General features: G+C 38.5%; 1 protein-coding gene across 10 annotated transcripts in view; it reads right to left on the reverse strand.

Moving 5' to 3' along the window:
• The window catches only part of Erc2 (ELKS/RAB6-interacting/CAST family member 2), a 963719-nt gene that overhangs the window by 556026 nt on the left and 381770 nt on the right, over window positions 1–25923 (reverse strand). The gene's annotated exons all lie outside the window — the stretch shown is intronic.

The raw sequence follows: 25923 nt of genomic DNA on the forward strand, positions 1-25923 counted from the left end.
CTGGTTATATATATTTTCCAAATACTTAAAAAAAAAAAAAGACAAAGTATGACAAAAATTTATTATTCCTACATGAGCTAAAAAACTAGAAAATTCTATTTACAAATTAGAAAAATCACAATTCTTACTTTTCAAGTGTCATTAATAAAGGTAGAAACTAAGGTTTATGTTTTTGAAATTCTGAACAACATGTATAGAGAAATTTTAATTTTTAGACTACATAGACGAGGGTAGAAAAAAATAAAAAATCATTGCAGTGGTCAAAAAATGAAACAATACAAAGAATATGAAAATCATTAAATGGCCACTTTAAAGCTAATCCTATATAGCTTTTTAAAGTTACACTTTATTGATCTATAACACTGTATTTGCATGCAAATTTATAAATGCACACTACTGTAGTTTTGAAAAGCAGCTGTGACAGTTTATGTGAAGGGTTACTGGCCTTAAATTTTAATCTGTTAACAGGCTATGAGGTTTCAAAGGAGAACAGTCTCACCTGAAAAAATGCTATCCAATATATTGCTCCCATGGAATTTACCTTTTTAACTGGATATTTTTTCAAAGGCTAGAACCCTTTCTTAAAAAGGTTCTTCTGCTGCTGATTCCACAGGTACTACTTCCATTATCGGAATCTTTGTGTCATTCCCAAATTCTTATGTTGAAATTTAATCTCCAATGTGATAATACTATTATAACAGTGGGGCTGTTTGGAGGTAATTAGGTCATGGGGGCAGAGTTCTCAAAAGTGGGATTATTTCCCTTACAAAACAGGTCCAAGGGAGATCTTTAGCCTCTTCTACCAAGTGAGAATACAGTAAGAAGGTACCATCTATGAAGCTGACAGCAGGTCCTCACCAGACACTGAATCCCTTAGCACACTGATCTTGAACTGTGCCCCTCTGGAACTGCAAGAGATAGATGTCTGGTATCTAATCCAGACGTTTTGTTACAGAAAATCGAACGGACTAAGGTAACTACCATGATCTATTTTCTCTGATCAGTAAAGACACCATGATATGTGATCACACATAAAGGTTATAAACTCAGAGTTAGAAACATCCCTGGGTCCCAAGAGGTCCCTCTGCAATGATTCATCCTGGTCGCTTTGGAAGGGACATGTGATATACTTGCAATTCCTTCTTTTGATGCGAGATAGGAATGTGCTATGTGTATCACAAGAAGTCAAAATTATGTAAGATCATACGTGAGTCCAGAAAACGATACGTACAGAAATGTTCATAGCTGCGTTATTTATAAGGGATCATACTCGATACAGCCCAAACATCCGCCAGCAAGCGAATGGCTAAACACAACTGAGGTACATTTATGTAGAATATCATCTAGCCGTGAAAAGCAATACACTACAGATACATACAATGACATAGACTAATTAGCATAAGCAAGTTGAGTGAAAAGAACCCAAAGACTCTCTAGTGATACAAATGAGAGCAGTGATTGCTGGTGGTAGAAGGGGAGAGCGCTGACCGCCAAGGGCAGGTTGAGAAATTTTTGTTCTCTAAGCTGAATGGGATACAAGGTGAACAGATTTATCAAGAATTCTGTAAACTCTATGGTTTAACTTATACTTCAATATAGTTAATAATTACATTTCAATACAACTGAAAAATGTATGAGTGCACAACGAAAGATCAGTAAACAATTTACAGAAATGGTTCAATAGCTGCTGTAGCTCATAACAATTTTTGTTGAATATTTTGTTTCTTTAGGCAAATTAGAATTTAGATGAAAAGAAAAATGTTTTGACAGAATGCAAGAATACTATAATAAGCCAAAGTAAACAGAGATACAAATACGATGAAGACACGAAGTCCAAAAGCAACCTGGAATAAGAGGAAGGAGACCCTTGGGTCTTAGGTCCACATCGGCCTCTATTTAGCTGTGAGGATCGGGAACTGATTTAACCCCTACTTCCCCCGGCCAGCCCTCGGCCTCAGCTTCCCCATTTGTAAAACAAAAAAGTTAGAGGAAGCCTTGCGAAGTGCCTGATACTTTATGCTGCTGGAGGGAGGAATCAGTCTTTGGGAACTACCTCAGGGAAGGACGAAGGTAGCAAAGAATTTACCGCAGTCGAACTGCTTCTCCTTACCTTTTTCAAGAAACGGGTGCCAAACTTCTATTTCTAAAGGTCATTGGTGATGGGAAGGTGGGTGAATAGAGAGGTTGTCTGGTTTCTAGCCCAGAAAAGTGGACGAAAGTGAGTAAAGGGAGAGACAATGACAGGTGCTTGGAGCCCAGGAGATAGAGTGGTTCTGACTGCAGGAAGAGACAAGGTAAATATTTTGTGACTAGAGAGACAAGAACTGCAGATTCCTCAAATATCTGATAAACACCTCTCTTCACGTAATAGTAGTACAGACAAAGGGACTCTGAAGGTGGGGAAATAACTATGTCCTGGAAATCTTTGCTTTTCTAAATGAAAATCCATGCCAGGTGCCCTGAGGCTTAACCAGCCCAGATGCTAAGTATTTTATCTTGGTTTAGTTGTTTTCATCTACAAACATGGAATAACCCCACTACTTCTTTTTGGCTTTTCATTATATCTGGTAACAAAACATGATTCTTAGTTTTTGTTTAAAGCATAAGCAATTGGTGAGTTCCACAGAGGTTAGGAGGACATGCAGCACATTTTTATAACAGTAGTTAGAAGGGATTACAACCAACTATAGATATTACAAAATATAGATATTTATGTACAGGCTCATTCAGTAGGATTCTGGGAAGAAATATATCACTGTGTCCCCACCTACAACCCCTATATTCTCGCTATCATAGCTGGATGGTCCATATCTGGGCTAAAGGGAAATGCCCACCATTCAAACTATAATATAAATAAATTACACTGCGCGGTGCTAGAGAGAGTTTAGAAGAAAAAATTCTGTGATGATGAAGAAAATACTTAACATTTCTAGTCCCTCCCTACCATATGTGATCTATCAGTGCCCTGCTACATCTTGCCGAGCCTAAAAGAGATGAAAAGCAACCTACGCAGTGAGACTATTTCTCCTGGACGAAAACAGAGCAAGGATGGTTGTGATCAACACAGTACTTGCAACACCCATGCTCAACATGGCAGGAGAGAGTCTGTGCCAGACAAGGTCTTCGGTTTGTGAGTTTATTTTCCATGTGCCAGAAAGCATGTACTTAACTTCAAAGGAATTTGGACCGTACTCTTCAATCACCTTCACTCTATCTTTAGAGCTTCACACAGTCTGCTAGAATCAAGAAACAAAGCTTTTTTCTAATACACTATTTTGACCTGAACTGCATCCAATTCTCAACCAACATTAGCTTAGTTTGCAGTAAGCAAGTATGACATCATTTCTAAAGGCAAATTTGAGCTTCCAGATGGTACAAAACCACAAGCAGGCACACAGGCCTTCTGGTGCACAGAAGCTTAAAGAAGAGAAAGAGAAGGCAAGGAAAATATATTGTATTAAAAATTAGAATATGTCACTCCAAACCGGCTTATCAACGAGTGGGATTAAAGTCCCCCTTACCAATATCCTGATTTCTCTCAATAGTGATCATTGTTAAAGGATCAGAAAAGCCTGTTAGTCTAGATTATACTCCAACATCAAGAAGAGACACAAAAATTAAAATGTCTGGGAATATGGAATACTGTTCTCCACCTCTTTGCTCAACACCAAATAATTTTAAGAAACTTTGTTCTCTCTCTTAAACGTTGGCAGTTGACTCAAAAATAATATTTGGCAAAGCAAAGAGCATTATCATTTCACAGAAAAAGAAAATTAGATCTGTATGATACAGCCAGTGCATAAAGTTATATAAGGTTAAATTCCCAATTTTTATGTATGATTTAAGCACATGAGAATCAGTCAGTAATGTTACAAATAGGATGATCTTCCCATTTGGGGAGAAGTACTTGTTTGCTCTTGATCGACTATGTGTGTTTATGAGTGCATCTGTAAGGACAATGTAACATATGAAGTTTTAGCCTTTTATCTAGCAGTACAAAACATTTGTTATCCTTCAGTTCCAGGTAATAACTTTGAAAGAAAAGGACCACAGTAATGAAATTGGCAAAAATTGCCAAAATCAGAGTTAAGCATTATTAATCTTCATGTCAGCACCCAGGAATTATAACCAGTTCCAGTGTAGAGGTCTGTTTCTAAAAGTTGTATACCAAAGGCTCCCAACCCTACAGCCATACTTCACAGGGTCCTTCAGAAATGGTTTCAAAGTTGTCACACAACACTAAGTGCTACTTGATGCGCTATAAATAATTTTTAAATATCAAATGGTTCATTTCAATCTTAAAATGACTACTACAGCAACATTGGAGAGAAAACCACTTGAGGGGGAGAAAGGGGCCACTTGAAAACGTTCACAGATTAAATGCTGCTCCCTTGACAACATATCGGGAATTAAATAAACACGCTATCACAAAGAACAACTTTAAAAGAAAATGCAACTAGAACACTCACTCATAAGAGCTCTCAATACAGCTTTATTTCACCTTCAAAGTTTCATTTGTTTGTTTTTCCTAATAGTAGACTTAGGTTAAGAGTATGTTTGAATTTGATTCAACTTGCAATCATTCAAATGAGGAGACAGCTTCAAAGTTCCATGTTTGCATAACATACACAGCCTCTAAAGAGACAAACACTAAAAATAACCACAGTTGCTGTGCTGGTAACCACCAGATCTCACCCGTATCCAACTCTTCCTTTCTGCACAGAGGGAAGGAAGACCAGGAGTCCCAGTCCATTTTCACAAACATAAAAGCCTAATGTTTACTCATAAAATTTAAACAGAAGTGAGATTCAACACTGCTTGTCACTGCCACCCTACACTCTTCCCTTCCTCAAAGATTCTGGGTCTACATTTTCTAGATGGTAGAACTACAAGACTTCAGAATCACCAAGTCTGGATCCTCAAGTGACCTCTACAGGCAGGTCCTCTCTCTGCTGAACTGCCAATCCCCATATGGGTTGGATCTACAGTAGGATGTGTTAAACTCCTCCAAAATATTATAATTTCTCCTGGGTTTGCTAAAAGGTGGACTCCTTAAAATTAGAAAGATTTGTGTGTCTTAGAGATTATCATGAACTAAAAGAAACAAACAGGCCACTGTATTCCTGCCACTTTTTCTAAACAAAATCTACTTTCCATCTCCCATAATCCTAAATTGAAAGAAGGGGGAAAACAACAAGAGCCGAGGAAAGAGTTCACATGAAAAGTCAGTAAGGTTTTGGGGAGCGAGCACAGGAGCTAAAGAACAAGCCCTTGGGAGGGAGGAAGAGACTGAAGAAGCCCATTTGCTTCGATTCTGTTGGAATGAACAAGGGGCTCTTGGGTCCACAAACGTTTTCAAACATCCTTTGCACCGCACAAATAAGCTCAACCAATTCACGGCAAAAGATTCACCTACAGGCCTTACAGACATCAGGAACATAACTAAAGTGTTATACGGGGCTAACAGTACCTCTTGCATCTAGTTATTTTGAGGATTAAATTAGGTAACACATATTAGGTGTTTAGCACAGTGCCTGCCACCCAGAAACACTCAATAAATTTGTGCTATTGTTATTATATGTAATTATTCTACTTTCCACAGCCTCTAATCCAGTGATTTATATACTGTAGGAATGCAATAAAGGTGGCTGATCAACAGTCTTCAGGAAGCGAAGAGAACCAATAACCAAGATTTTGTGCTCTGACATGTACCAGGTTGTTATACTGTCTGCTATTTATTTTAAAATATTGCATTCAGCACACACTCTGTGATATGTGTGTCAGTGTGCAAGGGTGTCTGGGTAGGTGCATGGGTATATGTCCCAAGTGAGAATAAATTCTCTAGGAGAGTTAATTAGCTTATGAAAGGCTTTAATTAAAAGCAAACATTCCAGAGTCAGGTACCAAAGGTACCTTAATATTCTTTGTATTTGATGAACATCTGAAAACTGCTCAATTAACATAATTGGCATGAGGAGTGATTGTTTTTCTCCTTGGTAAAGTGAGTGGTGTTTGAGGTACAAGGATAAGCTAGAACTGCTGCACAGGCATGCCCATACTTCCAGGAACAAGATGTAAGGCCATGTAGCCAAAATAAATATGATGCCAGCTACATCTGTAGCTTTAAATTTTCTAATAGCCACATTCATAAAGTAAAAAGGCACAATTAATTTTAATATATTTCATTTAACCTAGTATATCTAGATTATTACTTAACATATAATTGATATGAAATATACTAATAGATATTTTACATTCTTCCAGTTCAGACTGTCTTCAAAATCTAGCACTTATTCTATATTTTCAGTACACCTCCATTGGGACCATCCACATTTCAGGAGCTCAATAGCCAAGTATATTACCATATAACCATCATATTGTCAGTGCAGGTCAATGACTCTAAGAATCACAAAAGTTTGAGCACTTGGAACAGAGTCCTAGACTTGTTTCAAGGTGGATTTCTGCTCAGCAACAAACACAAGGTTGTCTGAACTCTGCCGCAAGAAATACCATCACATTGACTTAGGATGAAATTTTCATGACCTCAAAAGGACAGAGAGCTAGACTAGAAGGAGAACTTGGAGAGACTGTATTGAGATGTACCACAAGGAGACCAGGTCACACAAGGCAGGACAAACACCCTTTCCTCCCTCTAACAATCAGAGGGTAGTGAACTCTACAAAAGAGAACTAACTGTCAATGATCTAATTGGCTGGGTGACTCATTTAGTATGAGTCTCTGGAGTCTTATGGAAAGAACTTAGAATAATCATTATTCAAAAAAAGTTCAGATCACTCTCTAATCACATAAGAAATTGCTTTTTAGCCATCAAAAATGGCTGTATAGGCGGGACATTGTTCATTTCTTACCCTATGTTCAGTTATGCCCTTAACTCTGACTTCTGAAACTGTTTTGATATGTGTAGATGCCCTTTTTCTGTCCAGTAACAGGAATCATTCATTCATCCAACAAATATGAAATTATTTCAAACAGGCATTATTCTAGCTGTTAGGGATTCAGCCTTTTAAATAAGATGGTCTCTGCCTTATTGAACCATAAAGGTGTAAAGTTGGAGGCGGGGATAGAGCAAATATGTATTATGTTCATATTTTTAATAAAAATGAGTTTTAGATAAGAGGAACACAAATATGAAATCTAAGAACTTCAGTCAAAGCCTTATAATATTAAATTCAAATTGGAGTTATTAGGTCTGAGGAAAATATTCCAGGTGAATACATAATATCTATTGAACTAGAAATCAAGCAAGTTACTAAATACCAACAGAGTCTTGTAATTAACCAAGAATAGGCAATTTGATGCAGTTTCTTAAACATTCCCTCAGGTATTCTGTGGAAAATAGACACCAAGGGACAGAAATGGAGGCTGGGGACACATAAGAAGTTGCTGCAGTGACCAGAAGGAGAGACAGACAGTGGTTGCCCCACCCAGGATGAAAGTGGTGGAGAGAAAGAGTGGTGTGTGAGACATTTTGCGATGCCATCAGGAGACAGCTGGTAGATCTGAGTGTTTGTGCATGTGGAGTGAAAGGAAGAAAGAAATCAAAGATAATTCCCACATTACTGGCTGGAACAGCTCAGAAGATAGCGGAATCACTGCTTGTGATAGGAAAGAGGAAAATCAGGTGTGAGGAATGAAAATCAGTTCAGGATTAGACACTTGCAGTTTAAGGTGGCTGGGAAATACCCAAAAGGCAAAGGACTATATGTCTCCCCAGCTGTTGGTACGACAGAGCCTGGACTGGAGTCTAACCTGGGTGCACATGAGCAGTCTTGGAATCATATTAACATTTCTCCATAAGACATTAGGATGCCTTCTGCACATTTACACAATCGCTCCCAGTCAGATGCACATGTTGGAGATCATATTCATAAAATGTGTAAGGGGAGGACATGTTTACAATTGAAAACCCAGAGAAGTCTCCTTTCTAAAAGAGCCCCTAGAATTCAGCCCTTTTGTTATAAAGTGTCTCTTATTCGCCCTCATAAGCAACCAGAGATTTGGTCACTTTAGCTAAGGTTTCAGCCCTTCAAGGCAGCCAGTGAGTGTCAGTGAGGTATTTATCCTCCTGATGATCACTGCAGTCCACGGAGTTCTACTGCATGGGCAAAAAAAGCACTACATAGTCCCACCTGTGTAAGCTGGCTTCCAGCTAGCAATCGAAGGCTTATACACTAAGCAAGGAGGAAAAACCTACATTTTATTTAAAAATATTTAGCTAGCACAAGGACAAGTAATAATGGCGATATTATAAGGTGCTTTATAATTTATAGTATCATTATATACTTTCAATTCAAAAAATAGAATTCAGAGATATTTAGTACTATAAAACCATATGCTATTCTTTTAAAGCTTAATTTACAATCACTGGCTTGTTAATAACACAGTTGAGATTTTCAGATTGTAAAGCTGCATTTGTTTTACCTAACTGTCAAAAAATCATACCCAAGTCCCACATGCCACCTACTTGAAGACAACAAGAGTGGGGTAAGAGTACTTTGCATCACCTACCTGGAAGAATTCATATCATATGTGGATTAATAATACAGCCAACTTTATAAAGCCTGTTTTCATACTTAAGTTTTTGGCTACTTCTTACACTAAAATTAGGTGGTTTTAAGTGACTAGTCCAAAGTTCAATATTAAATGTTCAGTTCAGCTCCAGCAAATTTCTGAAAACACATGGGAATTGTAACTCATGTGTTAATACTTAAAGTTTTTGTTAATAAAACTTCCAACACTAACTTTACCTCACTGAACTTACCTCACTGGTTTTTATGCTCACTATAAAACTATAGCTGTCATAATATTTTTGAATTACTATAAAAGGAAGTAAGCAATTCCAAAGTCAATGTTATTTTGCAACATGATGATTGTTATAAATACAAAATACTTAAAACCAATTTGCAAAGCTATCCATCTTAGTGCCTCCTGAGATCTAAAAGGCCCATCTTCAAAACATTAACAAGGCACTATAGATAACATGGCTTAATACAGGAGCCTCATTCATAGCTACTCAGAGAAATTCAACTAAAACACAGGTACTTGGAAGAAAGGGGAGGGACATACACCTTGAAACTAAAATCAATCTACCATAAGAGACTAATAAATCAACCAAAACATAGATAAAGGACTTAATAAAAGGGCCAGCCAGCCCACCTGGCTGGTGGTGAGTCGCAAAAAATAAAAAATAAAAAATAAAAAATAAAAATATATATATAGTGCCTAAATCAAGCCACAAAGGATAGACTTGGGATATAAGGTCCCCTGCCACTTTTACCCTCCTCCAAACAGAAGACACTATAGGTCAGCAGTAAATTCTGCTGACAGGAACTGCTCTCTCCCTGATGATCGGCCAGTTTTCATTTTTTTCTTTCCTTTTTTTTCTTTTCTTTTCCTCCCTTTCCTTTTGTGCACTACAGCAGTAATTGGAACCTCCAGGAACAAGATTAAAAACTACAGGGGTGCATGGTAAATGCAACAGCTAACCCCTCCCCCATGACCTGTGGTCAGAGAGGCCCAGGAATTAAACAGCCTTGCACCTCAGGACTGTGCAGCCCTAGGATGTTCCCAGGCCACTGGGGGCAGGAACAGAAAGGCATCCCACAGCACCTCGCATCTTGTCCAAGGAAGTTACAGACCACAACAGGGGTGGGTGACAGTGACAGTGGCAGTGGAACTTGTAAAGCAAAAATGAGTTAGCATTCCACCTCAGGAAAGGAGTAACAACTGAGACTGAGCAGCCCTGGACTGCAACAGGAGGAGCAGAGGACCAGACCATATCACAGCATCCCACTCCACCCTGCAACAAATAACCTGAGAAGAAAGACACTTTCCAGTGAAAGAGGAACACAGAAGGCTTAGCAAGGACCAAGAGGAGACAATGGTGCACGGGACTGGGAACAGCCCCCTACCTCTGCCTGAAAATAGCACAACTGGGAGAGAGATGCTGCCAAGAGAAACAGGGTAGAATCTTGGTACAGACAAAAACCAAGAAGCTCCTACACACAGAAGACATCCCTGAAGAACAAACATTGCCTACAGAGGCCTGGATACTAGTGATAAAGCTACCTACACCAATAAAAACCTACACCAATCAACAGAAAAAAAAAAAATTTTTTTGAAATAGAGAATGACATGATGCAGAAATAAAATGCAACCTCAGATCTGCAGCCTAACCAGAACAAGTCCAAGAGACAAAGAGATAGAGGAAAACGGAAGACACACAAGTGAAACTTCTGAAATGGTAGGAACCAAAGTAAAGGAACAAATCCATGAGGCTATAGAGGAAATCAGATCACAAATAATCACTCAGGTAAAAAAAAGAAATGTCAACATTTATAAAGGAGTTGCTCAGCAAATCTAGAGCAGAGATAAATTTTAAAAAGAGATGATGATAGGAAAACAATGGAAACTGTGAATAATCAATAAAGGAAAGATATAAAACACATGAAATGGATTCAAACAGATATCCAGGAAATTAAAAATTCCACTGAAAGCAGGCAAAACTGCTGGAACAAAATTGAAGATAGACTTTCAGACCTTGAAGATAGGATCTCAGCTAGAAATTATGAAAGGAAAGACCTTTTGAAAGTAACAAAAGATCAGGAAATAACAATTCAACAACTCTAAGACCATGCACAGTAAAATAATATGAGAATAATTTGTGTCAGTGAAAAAGCAGGAGTCAACACAAATGACATTAAAAAAAACCTATCTGCAGAAGTAATAACAGAAAAATTTCAAAGCATGGGAAAAGAATCTGACATACAATAAGTGAGACATATAGAAATATAACAAGTCATAACCAAAATAAATCTGCACCAAGACAGATAATAACCAAGATCCCAGGAATTCAGCACAAGGACAGAATATTAAAAGTTGTTAGAGAAAAGAAACAGAACACCTGTAAAGGGAAGCCCATCAAAATCACAGCAGAATTCTCAACACAAACCCGCAAGTCAAGAATCATTTGGAGTAAAGAACTTTAAGTCCTGAAAGAAAACAACTTCCAACCCAGACTAATGTACCCTGCAAAACTGTTTTCCAAAATTAATGGAGAAATAAGATACTTCCATGACAACAACTGAAGAAATGTATGACCACCAATCAACTCTACAAAGAGGAATGAAAGATATTGCAGAGATAAAAATGACCACAATTGAAGAACAACAACAGAAACAAACCACCAAGCCGAAGAAGCAGCTAAACAGAGGGGGAAACTAGGAAACCAACAGCAGGAAAATAACAAGACAAAGATAAGCCAATGCCTATCAGCTATAACCATCACTGTAAATGGCCTCAATTCACCAATCAAAAGAAACACACTGGCATAACAGATCAAGAAAAAAGATCAAACAATTTGGTGTATACAAGAAAAACTTTTAAGTCAAAAAGAAAATTCATTCACTAGAATTCAAAGGATGTAAAATAACATTCTATGCAACAACAACCCAGAAAAAAGCAGGGGTAGCTATTCTGTTTGCAGACAATGTGAACTTCAAACCAAGAATGATCAAAAGCAATAAAGAAGGTAACTACATACTTGTTAGGGTAAAATGTTGAGAGGAGGTGATAACAATCATACTTATGTATTCACAAAATACAGGAGCACCCAACTATATAAGACAAATATTAACTGACATAAAAAATCAAATGAGCAATAACAAAATTGTAATGGGGGACCTTAATACCACACTGTCACAAATAGATCAGGAACAAGACAACATCAGGAACAACACCAGGATGTCCACTATCACCACTTCTATTCTGTATAGTTCTGGAAACAGCAGCCAGAGCAATTAGAGAAAAGAGAGAAATAAAAGGAATAAGGATAGGAAAGGAAGAAATGAAATTATCATTATTTGCAGATGACACGATACTCTACATAGAAGAAGCCAAAAAATCCACCAGAAGACTTCTAGATTTAATACCCAAATTCAGTAATATAGTTGGATACAAAGTTAACCCTCAAAAATCAATAGCATTCCTGTGTACAAACAATAAACTCACTGAGAGAGAAATTAGGGAAACCACACCCTTTATAATAAAATCCAAAAAAAATGAAATGCATAGGAATCAATCTAACAAAGGAAGTAAAAGATCCATATGCTGAAAATTATAGTACTCTGAAAAAGGAGATTGAAGTGGATATCAGAAAATAGAAAGATATCCCTTGCTCAGGAACAGGAAGAACCAACATAGTGAAAATGGCCATACTTCCAAAAATTTACTACAGATTTAATGCAATCTCAATCCAAATACCATGAGCATACCTCACAGAACTACAGAAAACATTCCTAAAATTCATTTGGAACCAGAAGAGATCTAGAATAGCAAAGGCATCCCAGGGCCACAAAGGCAAGTCAGGAGGCGTCACAATCCCTGACTTGAAATTATACTACAATGCTACTGTGATAAAATCAGCATGATATTGGCAAAAAAAATACAGACCTGAGGATCAGTGGAACAGATTAGAAGACACAGACACAAATACAAACACACTCAGCCACTTTATCTTTGACAAAGGGGCCAAACATGTTCACTGGTAGAAAGCAGCTTTAATAAATGTTGCTGGAAAAATTGGCTCTCTACTTGCCAAAGACTAAAAACTAGATTCATAGTCTATCAACATGCACTAAACTAAAGTCAAAATGGGTCAAAGTTCTAAATATTAAAACAGAAATGTTGAATCTACTAGAAGAGAAAGTAGGCAAAAATCTTGAAGACATAGGTATACACAGAGAGTTTATGAACTAAACCCAGACTGCACAGGAAATACTTCAAAGAATCAACAACTGGGATCTCATCTTATTAAAAAGCTTTTGCACAACAAAATAAATCACCAAAAGAGTGAAAAGACAACTCACAGAGTGGCAAAAAATTTTAGCCAATTGTCTCTGAGACAAAGGACTTCTATTTAGAACACATAAAGAATTAAAGAAACAGACCCCCCCCCCAAATTTGAAGACTCAACCCAAAAATGGGCATCTGAGATGAATACACACTTCTCAGATGAAGAAATACAAGCGACAAATAAATATACAAAAAATATTCAACATCACTGGTCACTTGAGAGATCTAAATTGTTGTAGTTTGGGGTTTTGCAAGGGAAAACAATACAATACAGGACACTTAATTATGAGGTTATTTTATAATAGTCACACAAAGATTCATCTATGAAAAGAGTAAAGGAAATCTGTCCACACACTAGAGACCAAAGAATCCAGCTGAGAGCTTGGATCCCACAGTAATGTCCTACAGGAGTTCAGCTGAAGACCTAGAGCCCATAACAATGCCTCCCACGAGTCCAACTGGAGGGCTAGAGCCCATAACAATGTCTCATGCAGGCTTGTTTCATGAATCTGTACTGGGAAGGCCCAAAGGTCAGTGGCGGAAGCAAAAAATCTGTGCCAGTGGGATGAAGGATCTGTGCTAGCAGGCTGAGGGATCTGCACCGGAGCCAGGAAACAACACTCAAAGAAAGAACCATAACTCCCCCAAAAAGTAGCACAGCCATCCTCAACCACAGTGAGGTCCCGAGCTCCTCCAACAATGACAGCCGAGTTCCCACCAGGAAAGCCAATGCAACAAGCTTCTCCAGGAGACTAAGCAATGCATCATCTTCCCCTCAGGAGCCAGGAAGTGATGCTCAAAGTGAAGGACCAGAGCTCCCCTAAAGTGATCCACAGCCATTCTCAGTGACAATGAGGTCCCGAGCTCCTCCTCTGAGGAGAACAGCCAAGTTCATCAGGAAAGTCAGCATGATAAGGTCCTCCAGCACAATAGCCCAAGAGAACCAGAAGCTCCCTAACAACTTCCCAACACCTTCTAAACTTCTTCTCCAGAAATGCCTTTTATGCTGCTGGAAACAGGCTTCAGGTGGGCCTCCCATTCCCAGCACCATGCTGACTCAGTTCAGCTGGGTGTTACAAGCTGACCATCAATTGTCAATCCACCAAACAAATTAAAACAACACTGAGATTCTATCACGCCCCAGAAAAAAAGGCTATCATCAAAAATCAACTGATAACAAATGCTGGCAGAGTTTGGGGAAAGAGGACCCCACTTTTTCTGCTCCAGTGTTGGTCGGAGTATAGACTGGTGCAACCACTTGGAAATCAGTGTGATGACTCCTCAAAAAACTTAGAGGTCACATTCAGTCCAACTATTCCCCTTCTGGGTATCTTCCCAGAAAAATTTAAAACATCATACCACAGCAATACAGGTACACCCATGTTTATAGTAGCACAATTTGTAAAAGATAAAGCTTGGAAACAATCCAAATGCCCATTAACCAAATAATGGATAAAGAAGATATGTTATTTTTATATAATGGAGTACTAGTCAGCCATAAAGAATTGAGATATTTATAAATGGATGCAATTTGAGATCATTCTTATAAATGAAATCAGTCAGACTCGCATGTGTAAACATCATATTGTCTCCCTGGTGTGAGAAACTGAAAGAGTAAATAAAGTCTAAAATGTACAATAGATATTGTAAAACGGGAAAAAATTACTCAAAAGGAAAAAGCAGCTACGATGTGTGAAAGGGGAAATGACAGTGGGGAAAAAGGAAAAAATGCAGGTCAGCTATACTATTAGTATCTCTTAGCTCATGAAAAAGGAAGGATTGTGCTAATATCCACTGGAGAAATTTTAATGTCCATATCTTGTACCCTAAGCAATTATTTTAAAGTATTAACTATTGTTATTCTCCTGTTTTTTTCTTATGAAATTTTATTTTAATTTTTGCATAAAATAAAAAAGTAACAAGAAAAATAAGCTTAAAAATTAGCACACATCATTCATATTGCACTTTCCCTTCAAGAAGGCTACCTTTAAACATGAAATTGTGACTTAACATGAGATTTTTAAAATATCAATCTTACTTAACTATAGTAGTAAACTTCCAAACTATAATTCAAGCCCAAAGAATTTAAATAACTGACATGTTAATATTAAGATTAAATAATCATTCTGTGATTATTGGTTTTCAAAATCTGAATAATTAACATCTCTTCAAGTATTCCTGAAATATTTATAAATGGCTAATAAATTTGGGACTGATGTTATCTGATTAAACCCACATTTTGCAGTTGTATTGCTCAAATACTCCTAGCGAATAGGAACCTGTGTTCAAAGATTCATAAGTTGGTTATAAGAATTTTAAAATATTTTTCTCTTCTTTCTCATATTGTCTTTTTCATTTCACATGATGTTCTCAAAAGTTAAAAATGAACCTATTCTAAATCATATAAGTAACTCCTTCTAATCAAGCATTGCTGAGTTTCAATACAGACTATCCTTCACTTACAATGGTTCAATTCAAATAAAGTTTTTTTACTGTATAATAGTATGAAAGTGACATGCATTCAGTAATTCATATCTTTCTTTGCATCTCTGTAATTATTAAGTTAACGTAAGTAATAACTATTGCAAAATGCAATACTGGGTGTCTATGAGGTTCTCCTCACAGTGCCAAATGTGAAAGAGTTGTAATTTGAAATCATATCGTTTGGTTCAAAACCCACACCACCTACCCAAGTCCAGATTCATTTCAGCTCTGCTGGTATCAGGGGATGAGGCAATGGCAAAGTTGCTTGTTTGCCAGGGACCCAACTTTTCCCTTTACAGAGCAACAAAATTTTGCTTGATGGCCTCAAACATTACCTACTTTCAACTCCAAACTAGAGCCAAGAGATGAGTGATCCAGATACTAAAACACATTTTAAAACTTTGGTAATTAAACAGTTTGGCAGGACACAGGAAGAAAAATGCAAGTCAGTGCATGTAGAAAAATGAAGTCCAAAACAGAGTCATAAATATATGAAAATGCAGCATGTAATTAAGGTAACATATAGATATGGCAGGGAAAACATGAATTTTTTTCATTAATAATTGCACAAAACTATTCAATTAAAAATAATAAAATTAAATCTTAACACGTTAAGGCAAAAATAAATTCCTAAGAGAACTAAGACCCAATTCAGCTGGATGTTACATGTTGTAAAAAATAGATGTAAAAAATTAAGACCATAAAAGTGCTAAAAGATATATGGGAGGGACTTTCCTAATATTCTTGGGGCATAGGAGACCCTTTAGCAATAAAAAAGCCTAGCTAACACACAGCAAAAGCAAATAAGGTTAAATATAAATTTTAAATACTTTCATGAGAAAAAGACAAATGGTAAATTGCAGAAGTTTTTGTGAAAGCTAAATATAAAATGCAACGTCCATTCCGGTACTTACACATGCTTGTAACTGGTAATAAGAAAAAGAAATGTTTGTGCGTATATATACTATTTCTGGAAAGGCACTTGGTTATTAAGAATTTATTAAATGCTTATTCATGCTCAGTTATGCAAATGGTAAAAGCAAAGATTATATTAACATACTGGGCACTTGTCTTTGTAAACAAAGGAATACCACCTACCAACTGTTATGGGGAACTCTTGAATGAAATAAATCCAGCCAGCCCCTGAGCTCCCAGGGCATCAGCTGGCCACCTACATTTCCTATTTACCCTTCTTCAGGAAAGAAAGCTACAAAGGGAGGGAAAAGCAAGGACACAGTTTGCCCGGGAAGAATTATTTATGATGAGCCATATAGCTATAAATACACTGTTGGAAAGCAGGAAGGAAAATGGCTATGAGTAGATGCTCTAAGACTAGACTCAAATTCAAATCCTAACCTTCCGCTTACTTACCACACTCCACAGAAAGACAAAATCTCTTTAACCTCCAGTCTCCTCACCCATAAAATGAGGATAATGATAGTACAGATAACCAGGATTCATTAAAATAAGATTTACAAGGGGTTTTATCACAATATATAGAAAAACTAATCAGAAACAGACAATGAACCTGGCTGCTGTTTAATAGTGAATAGTAATGTGATTTATGATTACTGTGTTACATTATATATCTCATTAGCCACAGATGGTTAGTAATTTCAATCCCCGTAGCATAATATTCTGGCAGTTATCAGTCAAAGTTAGTCACACTGACAACTAGGACAACATTAGCTAACACTTATGAAGGAGTTTCATGAGGCCCATCCGCATTCTCAAACACATACTTATTATCCTCCATCCTATAAAGCTCAGGGAGCTTCTATGCAGGAAAGCTGAGACTTGAGTGCATGTCTGTCACTCTCCAAAGGGCCCACTCGCAGCCTCACACTCACAAAGAGGAAGGCAGGAGATACTTTAATAGCATGAATGACAACCTCAGGAATGAAAAGAAATGTGGCATGCAACAGCAAAGGGATGAAGGTGCTGACATTATATGTATGTTATCCTTTCAAATAGGTAGATGAGAGACAGATGTAGACAAAGTGTTATTTACATGTGAAAACCAATGCTCTGAGCAGGCTCTTGACTATAATCTTAGAGCTGAAATAGAGAGAGAGATAGAGAAACAGACAGACAGATAGACGGACAGACACACAGAGAGAACAATGTTCATTATATATGTATGTATTCTATATACTTACATAGATGTGCATGCTAGAGTTGGCTTCCCCATCTAGACAGACAGGGCAGCAAATAGGAGCTCTACTCATGATCCAGTTTAAGGTGCCCCATATAAAATGCCATCGAGTAGAAAATCCTGGAAAAGATACACTGCGCTCTACTTTTTTTGTGTTTATGTGTGTTTGTGTGTATTGGGGGTGGGTAACGGAGATCCAACACAGGGGCACTCTACTACTAAGCTACATTCCCAACTTTTTTAATTAAAAAAAATTATTACTACATGTTTGCAGCACATAATAATTATATTTATTATAGAGATGATTGCATGTAGATAGCATATTTTAATTCTTTCTAGTTTCCAAATCTCACTAGACTTCAGTCCCAAGCTGGGACTGAATTTGCAATCTACTTGCCTCAGCCTCCCCAGTGTGGAAATTATAAGCATGCTCCTCTGCATATTTTTGGTGTTTGAACAGTGGCCAGATATTATATACTAAAATAGTTTTCATGGTGTTTTTTAAAATAATGAAAACATTTCTCCTGACCCTCCGATTTTCAGGAATATCTTTTACACAGAGAAATAGCTGAAGGAAAGGTAGGTTCACGACTAAGAGTCTATTGTAGCTTCCCAACAAGGTGCAGATTGAATTTAGAAGCACACTTTCACATTAAGCCAAGTTGGGACTTCACATCACTGGCTTTCAGTGACTCTGAAATGGGCAGTAACACCAAGCCCTCTGCAAATTTACCTTGGCCAGATCAAGCGATTGTTTCTCTAATGGGACTTCTGACAGCCTCTTCCAACTTGGAAGTAGTTTCTTACTAACGAACCCAGTCAAAAAACAAGAGAAAATAGAAAAAGAAAAAGAAGGAAAGGGGAAGGGGAAGGAGAGAGGAAAGGAAGGGAAATGGAGTTCCGTCAGTAAAAAAGTCAAACAGTACTATAAAAACCAATTAAGACAGAAACAAGAACTTCTGTGACGTTTAAAAAGTATAGTCAAGGTACTTATAATCTTTATATTTTTCTTTTTTTCCTCTTAAAAGGAAAACAATAGCTATCCTATTCTGGGGTTAACAACATTCCTCCTGAGAGTATTTAGCATGATCATAATGCTAATATGGTAAATAATATTTTGATATCAAAAATTTGTTTCATGCTGCAAATATTCATAGTCATATACACTTTCTCTCTGTGTGTGTGTCTCTCTCTCTCTGAGTACTGACTTAACAGTCTATTGCATTATCTTTGCAACACTGGTTTTTTTACTTAGATTCTTACAATTTTGTCAAAAAAAATCACAACTCAGCTGTTCAAAGTGTAACCAGTGGTAATGGGGAGATCCGTCTTCAGATCCGTAAAAGGAACAGGTGGAACTTAGTGGTCAATTACAACTCTGACATTCTGTGATTTTATGATTTCATTTTGTCAGGTCATCTTCTACAATACTAAGTAAGACCAGTTAAAGCCCTCACAAACTGAAGGACGGTTGTTTCTGAGCAGTCTGATATCCCATCAGCAAACCTGCTCATTAGGCATGTACCCACTTACACAGTAATCATTTTCAGGACAACCTGAAGGCAGACTCAGGCAGCACCCTGCATCACGTTTACACGCTGAACAGTGTCTTAGAGAACTCCTAAACTTCACAGTCCTACCCATAACAACTACCAGTTTTACAAAGAAAATGTGCTGACAGCACGCTATCTAGCTGAAACACAAGAAACACCCACCAATGAGAGCAGCGATCTAAAGGAAGTACTGTTGGAGCCAGAGCAAGGAAATATGTCCAGAAACTACAGCTTTCCAATGATGGATAAACAACACGCACCAAGCTGAGCCGGCCGCTCTGCTGCATGTCAAGCGCAACAAGTTGACACAAAGACAGGAGGAGTAAGGATGTTGTCAGGGAAAACATATGGCCAGACTCCTTATCTCCATGTAGGAAGCAGAATTTGAGTCATTTTAGAGCGGTCTTGATGTCTACTGTAGGTTTTAGAGTACAGCATAAATGAGTAAGGACTTTTCTTTCCTCCTGAGATTCTTCTCATCAGACACCTTGGATCCCCTTCCCCCTACTGGGGAAGCACACAAACAACCAGGAGCATGAACAGTCACTTCCACTCTGCCCCCAAAACATTCGCTATGAGGGACACATTCTTGTTGAATAAGATGTATTTGTGCAGAATTTCCTGTAAGCTTGAATTCCTTGGCCTCCTATTGAAAATCTTCACGCCTCTTAGAAAGTCTGCTGGATTTATCATCTCAGAAATCCTGTCTGCCTCACAAGCCCACTCCAGTCAATCAGGAGCTGCTTCACGGAGTCTATATTAAGAAGGATACCGAAGGCCACTTCCCAACTTGTAAAGAGATTAGTAATATGAAGCAGCAATGTCTTCTAGACACACAAGTTTTGAGAGCAGTGGCAGGCCTATACTGAATCCCTAGATCTAGAACACTGCACCCTGAATCCTCACATGTACGTGCACAGCTGGCTTTCCGGTCTTACAGTAGGATTTTCCTAAGCATTCTCCAATCCTGAAAAATCACTTAATATCTGTAGTAGATTGAATGGCAGACCACCAAAAGATTTACCAATTTTCTAGAACCTGTGATTACAACCTTATTTGGAAAAAGTCTTTCAAAATGCAATTAAGTTAAAGATCTTAAAATGAGATGGTCCTGGCTAATGGGTGTTCCCTAAATCCAATAAATGTCCTTTTAAAGACACACACAGCAAGGATACAGAAAAGAAGTTCATGTGAAGATGAAGGAAGAGATTGCAGCTATGTAAACTCAGTCAAGGAACCCTGGAGCCACCAGAAACTGCAGGGCACAGAAGGACCCTCTCCCGATGTCTCCGGAGGGAGCACAGGGCTGCCAACGCCTCAACTTCTGATTACTGGCACCAAAAACAGACAGTAAATTCCTATTGCTTTAAGCCACCTAGTTTGTGGCAATTTTCCATGGCAGCCCTAGAAAACAAAAATATCCCCTTTCATCCCACCATTCACAACCAATAACTAGGTTTTATCATTTTTAAGGGATAAAGACATAAATACTATTCTTGCCCTCTGACGGCCTTCTAGAAGGAGTGAAAGATAAACCAATAACTATAAAAGTGAGTGCATTAACTTTCCCCCCAAAATGTTGAAAACATCCTTAAAGTAAATATGTATTATGCACCCGGAAATGACAGGCTTAAATGTGAAGGGTAGGAGGGGAGGTGCATAAGGTATCCATTGGATCACCAAAAATGGGGCCAAACAGTGAGAGGTCAGATCCTAAAACCATAAACACATTCATGAACTCTTGTCAGCATTTTTTCTAAAAAAGGGAATCAATAGAAAATGCAATTTCTGATAAAGTAAAAGATGTATGAAGGTTTCTTTCCCTTCCTCAGGCATACTCAAGAACTCAAAGTTCTAAACTCTCTCCAAAATGAACACAGCATTTCTGCTCCTGATCCTAGACCTTGCCGTCTCACACTAGAAGCCATGTTTGTAGCCATGTCCGCCCTCTAAGGATGCATTGCTATGAGTGATCGCAGCATCCCTGGAAGTTTCTAGCAGGAACTAGTCAGTAAGCTCTCCTGTTGGGGGAAAAGGCTTGGGGGGATGGGAAGGGGAATATTCCACAGGAAAATGAATTTGGGAAATGCTCTCTCAGAAATTGGCAAAATGCTCTGGAAGTCCAGTTTAGTTTTGGTTAATCAACATTTTTCAAACTCACTTAACTCCAAAATTCTCTTTCTTGTAGCATTCCATCAACATCCTAGAGAACATCCAGTATAGAAAATACTGTACTAGAATAATGTTACATTTTAAAATGTAAGATTGATATATCACACTCTACATTTAGTAAGCCCTCAATTAACATTGTTGGCTAAGTTCTTAGTCTGAAATTTCCTCTTTTTGCTGCCCAGAACCCAACATGGTTACTAGAAAACATGGCCCTTAATGACTGCCCTCTGGTGACCAATGCTCAAGCACAGACTGAGGTTCAAATCTGTGATAGGCTGGGAATATAACATTCAATACACATTTTGTAACATATCCTATAAAATCCATTTTTGTTTCTGCCTTACTGGACATTGAATCCAGGGCCTTCACACTGACCTACATTTCCAGCCCTTTTCATTGACTGACTAACTGACGGACTGACTGACTAACTGACAGACAGACTGACTGACTGACTGAGAAAGATCTTGTTAAATTGCTAAAATTGCTCAGCTAGGATTTCAACTCACAGTCTCACTGCCTCAGCTTCACAAGTACTGGGAATTACAGATATGTGTCACCATACCAATCTAAACTTCAGATTTTAGGACTTAACCCAGAATGCTACATCCACTAAAAGTCAGAGGTTAGCCTCCAGTGCCCATCAGAATAGCCCAGAAACTGGGGACTTTGAAAACATTACAAACAGACAAGTGGGTTCCTTTCAACAGCTTAGCTTTTCTGCCTCCCAGCCAGGGCCCAGAGAAGCAGTTACAATTTAGTGTCCCAGAAACACAGAGAAGGAAGTCATTCATTAGAGAAGAAGATGTACTAGGCTGGAAATCTTCCCCCCAGCAAGAGGAGATTGGGTTCTCTAAGCCTCAGAGGAAAGCATCGAGGGGTTGGTGCTCAGACCTGGGGAGCAGATGAAAGCAAGCAACACAGGTCTTGGCCAAGATGCGGTAGAGCATCCTCTCATTCCCTGTAACTGACACTGGGGGCATAAAATGAATTCTGATTGGGCTTCCTTTCACAATTAAACTCACAGTTCAGGAAAACAGGGCATATTCAACAATAGTTGTTACCAGATCTTTGTCACCCGGATGTTCTTACACTCATATTTTATTCATAGGTTCCCTGGCTTACCTTTCCCTCCCTCTACCTCCCGAGAAAGACTAAACCTAAACACTGCAGTGGCAAATTAAATGGTAATAGAGGTCAGGCCGCAGAGGCTGAGGAGTAACTTGGGCTGGTGGGGTCTGGGTGGACTCGGAGTATAACTCCCACGTGAGGAGCAGACAGCCACTCCTCAGCACCCACCCACAGCTGCCTAAAGGGAACTCAAGAATTTGGAAGAGCTTCGCTTTGCTGAAGAGATACTAGAAATCTATATTCCTATGTGAAATGTCAGGACTTTTCAATGCTTTCTAATTTCTTTTGGTTTCTTCAAGAAAAAAAAACTACACTGTAGCAATCTAGAAAACTAACTACGTGAACTGGATTCAACCTGTGGATTTTCAGCTCCATCTTCCTCTCAACATAGCAGAGTTTAAAATGACAAGTCCACGGGGATCGTCCCAGTTAAAAGAATATCGCTTTAAAAATACGATGTTAAGTGAAAGAGGCAAAAAATAAGGTTAGCACAGCATCTGTTAAAGGCTCTAACATTTTGATAAGAAAAGATTTACTCTGAATTTACAATACAAAAAAAGAAATATGTCCTTTTTATTAATATTTTGTATCTTAAACTTAGAAAGCATAGACAAAGAGCTAAATTGAATTTATTCTTGAAGAAATTCATATAAAGGACTCAATCCCCAACCCCCAAATCTTCGTGAACCAACTGATACTTCTAAGTTCTTTCTTTGCAGGAGGATTTTAACTGGAACCCTGTTTACTGATTTTTTTAAGATGTACATTATTCATTAAAACATCACATTGACACTATTGCAAAAATTTATTTGACAGCTTACTTTCTAATCAGCACTAGTGAAGTACCATGGGCTATGCTGATCTCTGAGGAAATAAGCAATGATAATTGAGACAGTCCTATCTTTATCACTAGATTAACGTCCTAGCAGGATAAATAGACAATTAAATAAGCAAACCCAATAAAGCTTGGTTATCTGCCATTCAAGGTAGCGGGTGCTACAGGGTCACCTAAGTTCATCTAGGATGAATCAGGGACAGCTGACTGGAGAAGAAGATATGGAGGCTGAGACCAAAGAGAAAGAGGTCAAGGACAGAGGGAGGATAATTTGAGACAGAAAATCTTAAACCTGGAGGCAGGAGATTACATGACTGGTTAAAGAACCTTCCTGAAATGAACTTGATATGCTTTCAGGATTCAAATTACAGAGTTTGGATACGGAGGACTGGAGAGCTGAAAAAGATGGACTGAGACATGTTATAGACTCTGAGTTTTTTTTTCCTGAGGCAACAGGAAAGGTCCTGATCAGATGTGCCCTTGAAAAGAGCATACAGCAAGGATGTACTTGGGGTCAAAAGCATTACAGTGTGCAAAGGTACAACCACCCCTCCTCTTACCCAAAGGAATAAACTCTCACTTGTTAAGGAAGTTCCAAGGCTCTCTTTTATTGGTGGCCAGATGGATGAGAGAAAGATAGGATAGATGGATGGATGGATGGATGGATGGGTGGATGGATGGATGGATGGACGGATGGATGGGTGGACGGATGGACGGGTGGATGGATGGACGGATGGATGGATGGACGGATGGATGGGTGGGTGGGTGGATGGATGGGTGGGTGGATGCGTGGATGGGTGGATGGGTGGGTGGGTGGATGGATGGATGGATGGATGGATGGATGGATGGATGGATGGGTGGATGGGTGGGTGGATGGATGGATGGATGGGTGGATGGGTGGATGGGTGGATGGATGGATGGATAGTTTGTCTTCCATCAACGTTCTTTCCTTTTGCTGAAGTGTCTGCGGAAGAACAATTTAAGCCACTCAGTGGTTATTGAAACCATTCAGTGGCTGAATAGTGGGGGCTGGAGGCCAGTTTTCACAGGAACCTCCTGAGCCAGCAGACCAGTGTCTGCGATTGTAGGTTGCGTAGCACTGAAATAGGTCTGGGGAAATCTATTCACCCAGAAATTCCTCCTGTCACAGCTTTTCCAGTGACAGGATGGTCCTTCTTTTTCAGTCTCTTTAAGATCTCTGTAAAGATCAGACATAAAACTTCTTAGGGTCTTCACAGGAGGTGACACCAGCCTGTACAGAACTTCCCAGACCAGCACCTACACCAGATGCACTGAGTGAAGTCTCTTGTTGCTGCACAAGATGACAGTGTCCACACAGTGGAGAGGAGAAACTGTTACGCAGAGCAATGGCAAGCAGTTAATATGAGACATCCAGTTAAGGGGGATCATCACAAGACACTGGATGGCTCTCTAGGTCTGGTTGGGGAAGGTTCCAGGAGTTAAATGGCCAGCAAGAGGAGAACTCCAGCACAACAGCAAACCTTAGCACAACCCACTGGCCAGTGTTTCTGGACAATATGACACTGATACCGGTATAGTTTTCAATAGGATGAACAGCAAGTAGAATCTTCTCCCAAGTCTTCAGATTTACGATGGAGATGTCATCACTCTTCCTTTTGTAGATACACTATTGGATCTGGAAATCAAGTAAGGTGCCACCTAAGTGGGTTCTTGCTACAGGAATTTGAGCACATTTTCTTCCTTCATCTTTAAAACATTAAGGCTTTTAGATACTCAAAGTGTCCCTTTGAAGTCCAACAAAAATCCAGAACAATACCTTATGGACCACTCTCTGAGCAGTGCAGAAAGCTTCAGATATTTCTGATGCTCACATTTGGGAAGAAGGGGAATGAAATAGCTATCTATTGGGTTGAATCCAAGGAAACCGTATCAACAGTTATCCAACCCAAAATTTCAGTTGCCTCACACTAGAAAAATTCTGGAATAACCTAAAAAACACTTTTGAAAGTTGATCTCTATACAGATTTTTTTTTTATTTTAAAGAGAGCAGTAAGTGAGAAACAAACAAATAAAGAAATAGAACAGTAGGAGCATCCCAGTATCATGAACATAAACAAATCAAAGCAAGAAAATTCAAAGTGATACAGGGTCTCAAGACAAAGTAATAGGAATCAACAGTGGTTGTTACATTACATACTGTTATCCTCAGCTACACTGCTCACATTACCAGATGTGAGAATGAAAGATTGCTCAAACCATTAAAGAGAATAAGAAAATAATTCTTTGATAAAACGTTAGAGATAATACAGAGTTTCACTAGTCAAGATGGTAGGAGTTCACCATTGTACTTCCAGTGCATATTGTTACCTTCAGATCAGTTGCTCAGACCACCAGACACAAGCATGCAAAAACGATCAGTACATAAAAAATTGTAAGCATTAACTGTTCAATACAACATCAGACATCAGCAATCCAGTTATCCAACCCAAATATACATATTCATATGTATATTTATATTTTGCCCTTCTTTTTTTTCTTCTTTCCCTCATCTCAGTCATTCTTTTCTTTGAGCAGTTTCTTTCCCTTTCCTATCATCTATCGTATGTTTTGAGTTTTACCTAGTCTTTCCGTTTCCTACACCAATGAGAAAATATGATGTTTACCCATCTGGGTCCTATTTATTTCACTTATGAGTATGGTCTCTAGTTGCATCCATTTACCTACAAAAGCCTCGAGTTTAC

Source organism: Chinchilla lanigera, unplaced genomic scaffold, assembly GCF_000276665.1.
Source record: "Chinchilla lanigera isolate Chin_1 unplaced genomic scaffold, ChiLan1.0 scaffold00029, whole genome shotgun sequence".
In the NCBI taxonomy this organism is placed as follows: Eukaryota; Metazoa; Chordata; class Mammalia; order Rodentia; family Chinchillidae; genus Chinchilla; species Chinchilla lanigera.